Source organism: Belonocnema kinseyi, chromosome 5 (genome assembly GCF_010883055.1).
Source record: "Belonocnema kinseyi isolate 2016_QV_RU_SX_M_011 chromosome 5, B_treatae_v1, whole genome shotgun sequence".
In the NCBI taxonomy this organism is placed as follows: domain Eukaryota; kingdom Metazoa; phylum Arthropoda; class Insecta; order Hymenoptera; family Cynipidae; genus Belonocnema; species Belonocnema kinseyi.
Genome location: NC_046661.1, coordinates 41,064,252 through 41,079,173, shown reverse-complemented (window position 1 = coordinate 41,079,173; position 14,922 = coordinate 41,064,252).

Sequence of the window (14,922 nt, the reverse complement as noted above, 5' to 3'; positions counted from 1 at the left end):
GCCGCCATCTTACGATGTGCCATTTGATTATGCGCACGAGCATTTTGGCCGACAAACTGTGCATGAAAATATAAACATGTGGGCGCTGGCATGTTTGTCGCGGGACATCAAAAGGTGGCGGACCTCCCCCTTCATTGCATCACCCCCGCAATGGCATGCCTAGTCCCTATTTCCTATGCCCATGTAGAATAATCAATGCGTTAAATATATGAAAAGAGTTTGAGACTGTAATAAAATATACTAATAAGCATGTTCCTTTTTCAGGCGGAATCGTTTTTTTGTGTAGTATATTTTAATAAGAGCTTACTAAAAAATTAATTATTCTGATTTTAGTTGTAAATTATTACTGATTTTGCCGTCAAAATTAGAATCTAGTTAAATATAATTTGTGGAGCCAGATCGAGGGCAAAATAGAAAAAACCGGAGGTATGATTTTTTCTCGATATATACTGTAGACTGTAGAGGGTCATGTTTACACTTGTGCGCCTGACAAGTCAAAGGTCGTGGGTCGGTGACTGGCCTGTAGGCCCTATTTGTTAGGGCGGAAATGTTTCGAAAGTGGGATCTTCAGTATTTAAGGGGGCGGACTCGCTTCATACTCTGTATACGGATATGCTAGCAGAAATTTGATCTTAATGTCTCTTGTCGCCGATAGCCTGAATTATGTGACTGTCGGTGCCACTCGGGCCGTCAGAAAAGCCCCAACTTACGCAAGAGTGGCGCCTACACCTTCGAAAAAGAGTCCAGCTTCCCAGAAACCTATACTTGCATTCTCGCTTGCATCTAATTTAAACATTTTTAATATTTCGGGCATTTTAAGCTTGAAATAGAATCCTAAACAATAAACAATTTAAAATAAAACATGCAATAATAAAAAAAATGATTTTATTCTTAAACAAACAAATCTATGTTAAAGTAAATTTCGCAATGGTGTATACTTAAAAATGGATTATACCGTTTGTATTGGATTTAACAATTTTAAACAACAATCTATAGATGTCAAGGCGTAAAATCTGAATGTTAATTTTTTAAATCCTGATCCCAAAATCTATAATTAAAAATGTTTCACTTTGAAGACTTTTAACCCCAAATTGTTCAATGGAAAAAACATTTTATATTTGAAAAATTGATAATCGCATTATAAGTAAATGTAGAGAATTTTTTTTAGAAAGTAATATGCACAGGTTTGATGCATTTTTAACGCAAAATATGATTTAAATAAAATTTAAAACTTGACATATGAAAATTTAGGTTACTTTCGCAATTACCACAAAAAACTGTTTTACAAATATAAAGAATTCGCGGACAATTCACTCGGAAATCAGACAGTAAGATTTTAGAACTTATTCATTGATCACGTCTGATTTCAAACGATTTCCTCTGATTTCCTTTTTAAACTAAGTTAATACTGAGTTCACGCAATGTATGCTGAATTCAGTTTATGGCCACAATGAATTCACGTTACTTCAATGGAGTCTACCTTATCTCTGCTTGAGTTCAGTTTCCCTTACTGAGTGCCCAGGAGTTCACTTCTCATCCGTTGAATTCACTTCTCGGCGGTTGAATTCTATACTCACTCACTGAATTCACTTCTGTTCCATAAGTTTATTTTCTTATTCATCCAATGTTGAGGACATTATATAATCAATGAAACTTCTTGAAATATAATATAATAATAGTATTGAAAGAATAGTCTATTATATTATAAAGCACAGTGGCACACAAAAAATGTGTAAAGCCAAAAAATCGACCTACATAGTGTTTTAGTATTAATCGAGAATAGTCCAAATCCTAAAGTTTGGAATTTTGCGCTTACCAGATTTATTTGCCCCTGATTTTTCAGTCAAGGTTGAATTTTAATAATTGGGCTACTTAGCATTTGTAATTGTTTCTTCAAGCTGTTGAGTAGATCTGTTCATAGTTCTCATGTTAAAATATATTTTCTGAAGGTTAGTTGTGAAAATTTTTTGTTGTAATAGTTAATAACAAGAAAATTATAATGTTTCAACTTGACTAACATTTTTCCTGTAAACGGCTAAACGAATATTAAGAACTGTAACATCAACATTTTATTGATGAATTTCTGTAATATAAATATGCTTTTGAATTAAAAAAATTAATTTATTAATGAAAATTTAATTCGTTTGTAAGCAATTTCAAATTTTTCTACTCATATAAGAAATTTCATCTCACGTTGCTCTCCATTATATTAGAATTTGATGATTTTTAACTTTTACAACCATTTTTTTTTGTAACCTAAACTTGCAAAAATATTTTATCAATGTCTATGATAAGAATTACATCATATTTCATCCAGAGTTTCTCTCTAGAAGTAACGTAGAACACCGTGAGATAGAAATTTTGTTATGAGCAGTAAAAATCTTAAATTTTTTATAAACAAATAAGATTTTTATTAACAAATTAATTTTTGTAAATTAAAAAGCATATTTCTATAACAGACAGTCATTAATAAAAATTTTGGCTTCTCAGCTGTTAATATCCGTTTCGCCGTTTGCGAGAAAAATGTTAGTCATTTTGGAACATTATAATTTTCTTGTTATTAACTGTTATAACAAAATTTATTCACAACCTAAACTTCAACAAATATCTTTCAACATGAAAGCTATGAAAGTATCAACTCAAAAGTTTAACAAAGAAACAATTGCAAATGCTAAATAGCTTACTTAGAAAAATACAACCTCGACTAAAAATTCAAGGTCGAATAAAAAAAACTGGTAAGCAAAAAATAAAAAAATATTGGATTTTAACTACTCTCGAACAATACTACAACACTATCCCGGTCGCCTTTTTTTTGCCTCGGCAATTTTTTCTGTGGCTGTATCCTCAGACATGTTTTACTATATAAAAGAAAAAATAACGTTTTTATGACAGAAATTTTGTATTTCATTTTTTTGTAACCGTGGCTTTTTATCAATTGTTTTCAAATTTTTTAATTTTCATAAATTAAGGCTTATTTTTAGCAGAAAACATTGCCTATACCTCTACTGTTTATCATTTTGAAAAGAGGGAAATAATCTTGAAATATATTCATTTGTTAAAAAAAAATGTTCATTAAAATTTTTTTGTATTCATTTCTGCGTTAGAAAAATTTACTTTTTGAGATTGGAAACAGTAGAGTTGTAGAGAATGTGTTTCCCCCCCAAAAAAGTCATCATTTATTTAAATTCAATCATTTTTTGGTAATTGGTAGTAATCGATAGTAAGATAAAATTCAATTGCAAAAAAAAAATTTTAAATCAATGTTTGTTGTAAGTTTTAACATTTGTAAACAAACGTTTTTGATTTGAAATGACGTCTGTAATGTTATTTTGATTTTTAAAGTCATAGAAAAATTATCCCAAGTGCGAATTGCCGGAGCTGAATACACGGCCCATTGTTGGTCCAATTTTGGCAACCAAAGGTCGGCTAAAGTTATTGGGCCAATATCGGCATTTAAATCGGCCCAGTGTTGAGCTAGTCCTGGCAGCCTATATTGGCTATTTATATTTGCCGATCCTCCACTGATGCTTGGCCCAGTATCGGCACTTTATTGCGCCAAGTCTCACTTTTAGTACGGGGAACCATGTTTCACGAGGATCAGCCAAAGTCTGGCAGAGTGATGGCACATTACTGGGCCAAGTGTCACTTTTACGACGGCAAACCATGTTTTATTTAAATCGGCCCAATGTTGAGCCTGTGCTGACAGCCTTTATTGGCTATTTATATTTGCCGATTCTCCACCGATGCTTGACCCAGAATCGGCACTTTGTTTCACCAAGTCTTAGCTTTAGCACCTAATAAACAAATCTTACACGAAAGATAAAGACAATTTATTGAAAAATTGTCAAAGTTCACGATGAAATTTGTTAAGTTCTGTCATTAAAAATTGTTCATTTTTATGAAAATTACATTTCCTGTCATTGCAAAAATTATAAAAGTAGGCTACAACGGAAAAAACGAAATATTACGCGAAGAAAAATTGTAATCGATTTAAATTATTTATTTAAAAATTATTATATTGATATTCTTGTTAACTTTTCACGTATTTTACATTTACACAACGTCACATAATAATAAATAATTAGAAAAAGAGAGCTTGAAATTTGGTTCTTTAACTTTTCTGAACTGCAGCTTAGGAGAATGGCTTTTTCAGAGTTTCAACTTGTCAGTTTAGCGGAGTGGTTAGCACGCCCGGCTGCTAGGCTATAAATTTAGGCATATAGATGTAGGTTCGATACCCCGTAATGTTAGAAATTTTATTTGTAATATAATGTTCAAAATGCAAAATATGTCTTCAGTCTAAGCAGGACCATTATTAATATTTATATTCAAAGTACTCGCAATCAGTTAATATTTATTTTTTAAATATCTTTTTTGTCATATCCTTAGACCGTAGCTAGTGTTGGGCCGACAATGGTAGCCAATCCCTGGATACCAAGTGAAGGCCATAGTTATCAATCCGGCAATGGCACGACGATGGCAGCCAGGTTTGGTCCAATACTGGTACCCAGTGTTGGGCCGACAATGGCAGCCAATCCCTGGCTACCAAGTCAAGGCCATAGTTATTATTCCCTCATTGGCGCGATAATGGCAGCCAAGCTTCGGAAATATTTTTGGCGACTATGGCCCAATGTTGGGCCGTATGTGACTTCGCACTTAGGATGTTTTAAAAGATCTGATTTTTGACAAGACAATTATCTAAGTAAGTGACCACACAAAATGCATAAAAAGAAAGAGTTTTGGTGTTATGTACACAACAATATTTATTTTCAAAATAATTTTTTTCAATGACTATACAAGATATTTGGAATTTGGATCAACTCTTCTTAAAAAAATGAAAGCTCTTTTCAAGCGCTACAAATTCATGTACAGTGATTGACCGGAATTTGACAAAAACCATAAAATTATCGGAAAAATATTTGAAAAAATGTAAGTATCTTATAGAAGATATAAAGTCAAATCTAATATATGAAATACTTTTTGAGGTTAAGTTTCTTCAATGTGCAAAAAATTATTAATAATTTAATTATCACATTAAATGCTCTCACAACAGTGAACACATGCTTCCACATGCTTTCACGGCAACCAACGAGACAAATGCGTATACTGACGACGCATGTTAATGCTATAGTCTTCACACGTGCTCTCTTCGAGCAGTACACTATAGTAGAGTTCAACTGATTTCACTGATTTCCACTACTGAACTCAGTGACTTCACTGCGTTCCACTGAGTTCAGTCTTGAATTCACTTGAGATCAAATGATTTCGTATGATTTCACTGTGATCTCCAAGTTTAACTAATGTTAAAAGAGTGTATTCATTTTAAAAGTTGCAGTCGCTGATTTCATTGAGTTCATACTGATTTCTAAGATTTCGATCAATTTAAATGAGCATTAGAACCCTTGATTCCCGAGTGAATTGCCCGTCGAAGGAATCCCATATTTTGTTGATACATGATGTACAACATTTATAATGTATTTTGTTAACCAGAGTGTTAAATTAACATTTCGAAGTCTTACGTTTAAAATTTTGAATTATTAAGACTTTTAGTTTACCAATGCTGAATTTGGAAATTTCGTCATTTTAAATTGTAATTTCGTGAAAAATTGATTAATTTTGTATACTTGCACATGAAATTTCTATATGACTTCTGGCATGGGTTATATTGTTGAATTTTGAATGCGCTTCAGTTATAACACATTTTTGAATATCAAAAGTCTTGAATTTTATTATTCTTCAGTTCTTCCTAATTATAAATTTTAGATAATTCAAAGTTTGAAACTAAAATTTTAAATTAAAATAATGTTTAAATCATTTATTTTGGATTTGGAAATGTACAACATTAAAATACCATGTGTTAATAATAGATTAGTTTTAATTTCATTTTAAAAATACCTTAATTAATTAGAAATTAAAAAAATGCTAGGTTCCCTCACGTGTTTACGCTGCCATCGTCGCGCCATTGCCGGATTGATAACTATGGCCTTGACTTGGCAGCCAGGGCTTGACTGCCATTGTCGGCCCAACACTGGCTACGGTCTAAGGATATGACAGAAAAGATATTTAAAAAATAAATATTAATTGATTGCGAGTACTTTGAATATAAATATTAATGGTCCTGTTAAGATTGAATACATATATTTCATTTTGAACATTATATTAAAAATAAAATTTCTAAGGCTACGGGGGTATCGAACCTACATCTATATACCTAAATCTATTGCCTAGCAGTCGGACGTGCTAACCACTCCGCTAAACCGACAAGTTGAAACTATGTGAAAAAGTCATCCTCATAAGCTGTAGTTCAGAAAAGTTAAAGAACCAAATTTTAAGCTCTCTTTTTCTAATTATTTATTATTATGTGACGAAATGTTAGCAGGAATATCAATACACTAATTTTTAAATAAATAATTTAAATCAATTACAATTTTTCTTCGCGTAATATTTCATTTTTTTCCGTTGTAGCTTGCTTTACAACTTTTTGCAATGATAGGAAATGTAATTTTTCATAAACATTAAAAGATGTTAATCACAGAACTTGACAAATTTCATTGCGAACTTTGACAATTTTTCAATACATTTTTTTCTATCTGTCGTGTAAGATTTATTTATTAGGTGCTAAAACTGAGACTTGGCGAAACAAAGTGTCGATTCTGGGTGAAGCATCGGTGGAGAATCGGCCAATATAAATAGCCAATATAGGCTGCCAGCACTGGCTCAGCATTTGGCCGATTTAAATAAAACATAGTTTTCCGTGGTAAAAGTGACACTTGGCCCAGTAATGTGCCGTCACTGGACCAGATTTTGGCTGATCCACGTGAAACATGGTTCCTCGTACTAAAAGTGATACTTGGCGCAATAAAGTGCCGATACTGGGCCAAACATCGGTCGAGGATCGGAAAATATAAATAGCCAATATAGACTGCCAGCACTGGCTCAACACTGGGCCGATCAAAATGCCGACATTGGCCCAATAACTTTAGCCGACCTTTGGCTGCCAAAATTGGAGCAACACTGGGCCGTGTATTCAGCTCCGACAATTCGCACTTGGGAAGTAGATAAACAAAATTAACATCTTAAACTATTTAGTAATTTCCCTGGTCAAAAAACCTACATCAATCATAAAATTATAAAATTTTGAGAAAATACTGGTGACAGAAACGAATGCCGATCATTTCTCTAACGGAAATTATTTCTAACAATATGAAGTAATATCAAAAATATTTGTTAATTTTTACAGGAAACTGACAAATAAACTTAAAATTAAACTTAAATCGAATTGCGAAAGAAAATTGTCCAGGAATTCATTATAATAACTTGCTACACTTCTAAGCAAAATTATAAAAGTGATAAAATGTCTTTCTTGAAGAATTCTTTGAAGAAACCGATGGGAATTTTTCAACAGACAACCTTGCTTGTTTTGACTTTTAATTATATGGCGTGATTTGTACATTGAGTGTTACAGATGTTAATTAAATGTCTTCAACGCCATATACTTTGTGATTATCAAACCTCAATACAAACTGACAATGTTTAACGATAAATCATGATATGAATCAGTGTTTAGACTTCCATGGTCAGTGACCGACGACAGAGCTTCGACATCCTTTGCAAATATTTATAATTGTATACACCCACGCTGTTATGAGTCACGAAATATTATTATTATCACACAGTTATATTCCACTGCCGTGGGATTTATATTTTCTTTCGAAAAAATTTTTAAACACGTTATGCTTCCTCTTTTTCTCATAATTATATCGCCAGTGGATGTTCCAAATACTAATGCAAATAATTTTGCATTCACTTCTTATACTGCAAATAGAATATAAAAAAAATCACATAAAAAGACCATTTTGTCCTGTTCATCAATGTTATAATTTAAATTGAAACTTCATTCACATTAAACCCTAGAAATTGTTATTATGATTATTATTACACCATTCAGCCATTTCCCTTTCGGGGTAGGCGTGACTCACTCGGTGGGGAAGGGTGTGATGTGAGGAAGGAGTTATAGAATGTTTAGATTGACCTGGAATTCTCCTGTTATTTATTTCAATAACATGTTTGTTCCACCCCTAGTGGAAAAATCTTCTGGCTATCTGATGTCAGATCTGACCCAGTTCTGCTACGTCTGTACCGCCTAATCATGACAGTCTAGTCTAGCCCAGATCTGGGACTGGTCAGCAACCCTTAACATGCAAATGTCCAAATGTCAATCACCCAACGTTTTCTTAACATTTTAGAAAATATGTCAGGGGGTACAAAATCATACAAAATAAGAAATTAACACCATTAAAAATCAATTTATTTTTTATTTTCTTCGCAGTCTAGCCTGGCCCAGATCTGGCCCGCAATCCGCACCATAAATGCTTCTAAGTATCAATTAGTCAAACTTTTTCCACTATCCTCGAAAAACTTTCAGGGTTTCCAAATTTATACAAAATAAGAAATTAACACTATTAAAAATCAACTTCTTCCTTATTGTCTTGACAGTCTAGTATGGTCTAGATCTGGGACTGTTAAGCAATCCATAACATAACAATTTCTAAGTGTCAATCAACCAAAGTTTTTTAAAAACATTTTCAAACAATTTTCTAGGTGTCTGATATTATAATAAATAAGAAATTAACACTTTTCTAAATAATTTTTTTCTCAGTGTCTTGACAGTCTAGTCTGGCGCCAGTCTAGGATTGGAGAGCAATTTATACCGTTAATGTTACTAAGTATCAATTAGCCAATTTTTTTCACCATTTTTTGAAAAACTGTGAGAGTGTCCGAGTCGAAAAATAGGCCCTACTTTGACGCTTCAAGTGGTAGTATTGTCCCTACTTTGCGGCTGTTTATTCTACTAGCTCCTACGTAGCCACTCCTAAAGATATTTTCATTCTAATCTGCTTATGTATAAGCTTCAGCTCCTACATTGAAGGTCTTGCCTCTATATTCTTGAATTTCACGTATGTCTCCTTTAAAGCTCCATATTCTCCGTAGAATTTTACAATTTTCTTTTAACGCTCTTAAATTTTAACGCACAAAATATGTAGCGTTGTTGCCTCGACGCCTGCATCCTCGTGACAGATACTTTGTTGTTTTCTCTAAAATTCCATCATCACAGTTCGTGAAAGCAACGGTTAAATTCGTTTTAAACAATAAATATTAAAATGATAACATCGAAATGGGTTCAAGAGGAAAAAATTTTGCCCTAATCTGATGGCTGCAAGCAAAACGAAAAATGCAAATCAGCGCTAAGATTTTAAAGATAGTTATAAAGAACCCTGATCCAAACCCGCCTCCCCCCCCCCCAAAAAAAGGTATTAAACACATGAGAAGAAACTTCCAAAGAAAAAGGTAAGAAAGATACAAATCTTTTGTATTGAGTTTTTTCTGTACCACAAAAAATAACTCCAAATTAGTTACCACAGATTCTGAAGAAATAGATTTTCTTTTCACGCAATTTTCTTTTGAATTGAAGAATCACGAAATTCATTGATTTCAGTTTAAAAATTTAGAAAATAAGGGAATGTCAAAACCTTAAAAATTGAATGTTTTAAGATAATATCATTGGAAATTATTTATACTTAAAAGCGTTCAAACTTCAATGATTAAAAATTGTAAACTTTTGAATTTGAACAATTATAAATACAAAGCGATCAGGATTTGACAATTTAATATTGAAAAATAAATTAAAACTTTCAAAGTAGAAGCTTCTGAAATTCTAGAATTTAAAATTGTTATTACCGAACATAATTATAATTTCAACTTCAAACTAATTTGGCGAATTATTACAAAATCAAAGAATGAATTTAATTACACTAAACAAACTTTTAAACTAAATAATAATTTTAAATAGGAAAGATTAAAAATGAAAAAAAAACATTCTACCTTACAACCTTAAAACTTGAAGAATTCGAATTTCATCTTTAACTGACAACATTTATATTCACCAAAAATTGTGATATTTAAACTTTTTTATGATCGGATCCTTTAAAATTTCGATTATTTGTGTTATATTCAAATCAAATAAAAAATAATATTGGTTAAATTGCTAATTAATCTTTCTAAATTCAACCAATTTTCTTCCAATTTTAAAACATGAAAAAAGTCTAATTTGGTTTAAAAAACAACATATTTTGCTCTCGAGAAATTCTGCGATTTCAAATGTAGGTCCCTGCTGATTTCAAATGGATTCGGTCAGCGATGATTGTTATTAATACGTTATTCTCCAAAAAATCGACGTTGATTACAGTTTACTTGTAACCACTTTTAATAAGTTCGCCGATGTTTATAAAAATATAACAAAGATTTGAATGTAATATGTACTTAAAATAAAAGATTGTTTCTTTAATTTTATTATTGATGTAAGTTTTTTGACCAGGGAAATTAATTGATAGTTTAAGATAATAATTTTGTTTGTCTACTTGGTCATAATCAATATTATTAAAATATTGATTAATTTTTTTAAGATTGCGAAAAAACGCTTTCTAGCTCCGCTGGGATATGAGCCCAGGTCCTTCAGATTGCCTGGGCTCATATCCCAGCGGACCTAGAGAGCGTCTTTTTCGCAATCCTAAACAAATTAATCAATATTTTAATAATATTGATTATGACCAAGTAGACAAATAAAATCAACATCTTAAGCTATTGTTTCTTTAAAATATAATATTTTTAAAACCATTTATTTGTATATGCCAAGGGGTCGATTACTTCAATCTTCCTGATACATTCATTAAATATTGCCATACACGTATTCTTTCAATATTCTTGGTATTCTTGATATTCTGTATAATCTCAAATATTCTTGATATTCCAAAATATTCCGAAATATCCCGAAATATTCACAAATATGCTGATATATTCCTCAATTTCCCTTTGCGCTCTAACACTTTCTAAAGATTCCAAATTATTTTTAAAAATGTCAAGAAATTTCAAAAGAGTTTATGTATATTGTGTAATTACAAAATATGTTCGAGTGTTTAAAAGGATTTTAATGAATTTCAAAATAATTTAACGGGATTTAAAAATATGTTTATGTATTTCAAGAGATTTTCAGGAGTTTCAAGGTATGTAACGGGAGTTATTTGATTAAAAGAATTTTTAAGTTTATAATCGAATTTCAAAAGATTTCGAATTATTTGAAAGAGTTCACGATATTTTTTATGGATTTAAGGGATTTTAAGTCGTTTTTGAAGAATTTTTAATGAATTTCGGTAGAATTTATATGAGTTTTAAGATTTTAAGTAATTTTAAAATATAAATACTGTTCTTGTATTCTTCAAAGAATATTCAAGACATTTATATCAAATATAATACATTTTTTAAGTAACTCTGCCTAGGATTGCTTATTTAAATATGCAATAATAAAGCACGAATTGTATTTATCATTATTACTTTAATATTTGTTTTTTATTTTACATCAAATTTTATTCTTAGCTGCGCTGAAACATGTATCATTTCAATAAATTTATATCATTACAATTCATAATTGGCATAGAAATTGAAACATTCTTATTCTTATAGACTTTTTTTATTTATTTTCTTTTTAATCTTGTTTTTTACGATTATAGAAAAACTGCGGCTCCTAGCAAAAACAATATTCGTAAAAAATTCATAAATCGTTTTTGGTTGAATGAATTTTGTCTTATTTATTCTCATAGCTTGTATCGTTCGTACATAAATTTAATTTTCTTCATCCCAAGTGCGAAGTCAGATACGTCCCAACGTTGGCCCATAGTCGGCAAAAATATTGCCGAAGCTCGGCTGCCATTATGACGCCAATGACGGAATGATAACTGTGGCCTGCACTTGGCAGCCAAGGTTTGGCTGCCATTGTCGGCCCAACACTGGGTATCAGTATTGAACCAAACCTATTTGCCATCGTCGCACCATTGCCGGATTGATAACTATGGCCTTGACTTGGCAGCCAAGGCTTGGCTGCCATTGTCGGCCCAACACTGGGTACCAATACTGCTATAGTCTAAGGTCTAAGGATATTACAAAAAAGGTATTAAAAAATAAATAGAGGAGAGTACCCAAATATGAGATACCAACTGTGTTTGGCGTGATTGTCGGAATTCTATGAACTGAATTTAAAAGTAATATAGGTTGTTTTAAAGGAAATTTAGTTTACCATAAGAACCTGAAATAAAAAATGTTATTAACATTTTTTTTATACTGAAAATACAACAAATGTAAAAAAGTGCTTTTCCAAACTCGTCAAACTATTCTCATAATTTGCGATACCCCAGGAAATAGCTAATAAAACGCAAAATAAAGTATTATTTTTAATGGAAAACTTTATTCTATGTTTCCGAAGTATAAACTTACTGCTATTTAGATATATTTAGTTTTTACAGTAATCACAAACATAATAATACATAAATACGTATTTAATGAATAATAAATAGGGTTTAAAGAATTCTCTTCCAAGAACTCGCCACCATCGATTTCACAAAAAGTTCGCCTATAACACAGCCACACAAAAAAAGTGTGCGCATCTGGTAATAAGACACACGTATTCCTATGGATTTTGGGGCGCTGAATTCAAATTCAGTATCAAAAATCACCCACCACGTCATGGTTGAGCCATAACCTCAAAAAATGACGAAAAATCATGCACTGAGGAAAATAAATTTCAAAATAATTCCAGTGATGCAAAGTTTCACTTTGAAAACATGTCGACAACTGTGAAGGATCAACCTTTGCCTGATATCAACTTATTTAACATAACTTAACCCAACAGAACCTGACCTCACCTAACCTGAATTAACAGAAATTTATTGAACTAAACGTAAAGCTCTGGAAGCATATTTTTCCAGTAGCAAATGTGTGCTACATCGAATGGGTCAACTCGAGCCTAACCTAGAAATAAATCTAGCCTAGCCTAACCTAACCTCACGAAACACAATTAAACTGATTGTGTTGCCCCGTTGTGTATGCGGTACCGTTTGAATCAGCTTGGGCTTAACCTGCAAAGAGGTCAAACCTATCCTAACCAAAAAAACCTGACCTAACCCAACCTAACCTAACTTAACTTCACGTAACACAATTAAACTCATTTTGTTGTCCCGTCGTGTTTGCGGTACCGTTTCATTCAGCTTCGGCTTAACCCACATAGAGGTTTAACCTATCCTAACCTAACAAAACCTGACCTAACCTAACTTAGCCGAATGAAATTCAACCACACGTGTAGCTATGTCAGCGTATGGTTCTCAGTATTAAATGTGTGCTATATTTAATAGGTTAACTAGATCTTAACCTACAAATGAATCTAACTTGACAGAACCTAACGAAATTTTGATTAACGCAACACAACTTAAGTGTTCCCGTTGTAACACAATAAAATTTATTTCATTGTACTACAGGTGGTTAAAAATTTAGACTCACATTGCTCATTTGAAGAAACTTAGAACTACAAGTAGAATTGACCCCATTTCAATTAACCTTATAATGTTTGTATAAATTAAAATGTAGAACTGTAACTTAAACATGCAAATGAATAAGAGTTTTATTCCAAATTTTTTTCTCTCTGCTTTTCTTAAACTTAAGGGATATATTTATACTATCTTTCGTGTTTACATTTTATCTTGCTTTTTATCGTAATTAAATTGATTTATAGACCTACTTCAGTCTATTTTCTGCCTGCTATAACGTGTCCTTTTTTCTTAATTTGTAGGTTACGATCGAGTTAACCTATTAAATATAGCACACATTTAAGACTGAGAACCGTAGGTTTACTTAGCTACACGTGTGGTTGAATTTCATTCGGCTAGGTTAGGATAGGTCAGGTTTTGTTAGGTTAGGATAGGTTAAACCTCTATGTTGGTTAAGCCGAAACTGAATGAAACGGTACCGCAAACACAACGGGAGAACTCAATGAGTTTAATTATGTTACGTGAAGTTAAGTTAGGTTAGGTTGGGTCAGTTTTTTTTGGGTTACGATAGGTTTGGCCTCTTTGCAGGTTAAGCCCAAGCTGATTCAAACGGTACCGCAAACACTACGGGACAACACCCTACCGAAAGAAATCTCTGAGTTTTCTTTAGCGAAATAGCTTGGCCCATTTGAGTCTATAAACAAAGTCGATTTGAAACAAAATAGTCTCGGAGATAGTTTGAGAGATTTGGGTCCTTTTCAAGATCCTTTTAGTGGTCACGTACCGGGCGGGCAGAGTCATTTACAGTAGTTGGTCTTGGCTAATCAGCTCTCCCTTTTTAAATTTCTCGTCAAATTATTAACACTTTTTTTAATTGATGAATTTTCTCATTATACTTATTTATAATTATAATTTATATACTGATATACAATTCTCTAGTTGATTTCAAAAATGTTGTCTCTTTTGGCGTATCTCATTCCATTTACGAGAAACGTTCTATTAATTCCAATTTTAAGCATTAAAAAAAGTTAGATATCTGAAGTCATCGAAACCCATAGATTCCGAATTATTATGCTTTACGCTGTAAACTATGAAATGAAAAAAAAATCTACTTCTAAATTTTAATCCGAAAGCTTAACAAAGGACACTTGAGTGTCGGCTACTCTATTGAGATAGCCTCTCTGCTTGTTATTTATGATCGTATTCTTATTTCAATTTCGGAAAGGATATTTTAAAGCCTTCAGACCATTTAAACGAGGTTCCTGGACCTTTAAAAATATGTACCTGAGTGCCTGCGGAGAATTTCTCTGAGATTCTTTGACCTAAAGAATTTTTATTATATACTCAAAGATTCTTTTCGGTAGGGCACAATCAGTTTAATTGTGTTTCGTGAGGATAGGTTAGGCTAGGTCAGATTTATTACTTGATTAGACTCGAATTGACTCATTCGACACATTTGCTACTGGGAAAATATGCTTCCAGAGCTTTACGTGTAGTTCAATAAATTTCTGTTAATTCAGGTTAGGTGAGGTCAGGTTCTGTTGCGTAAAGT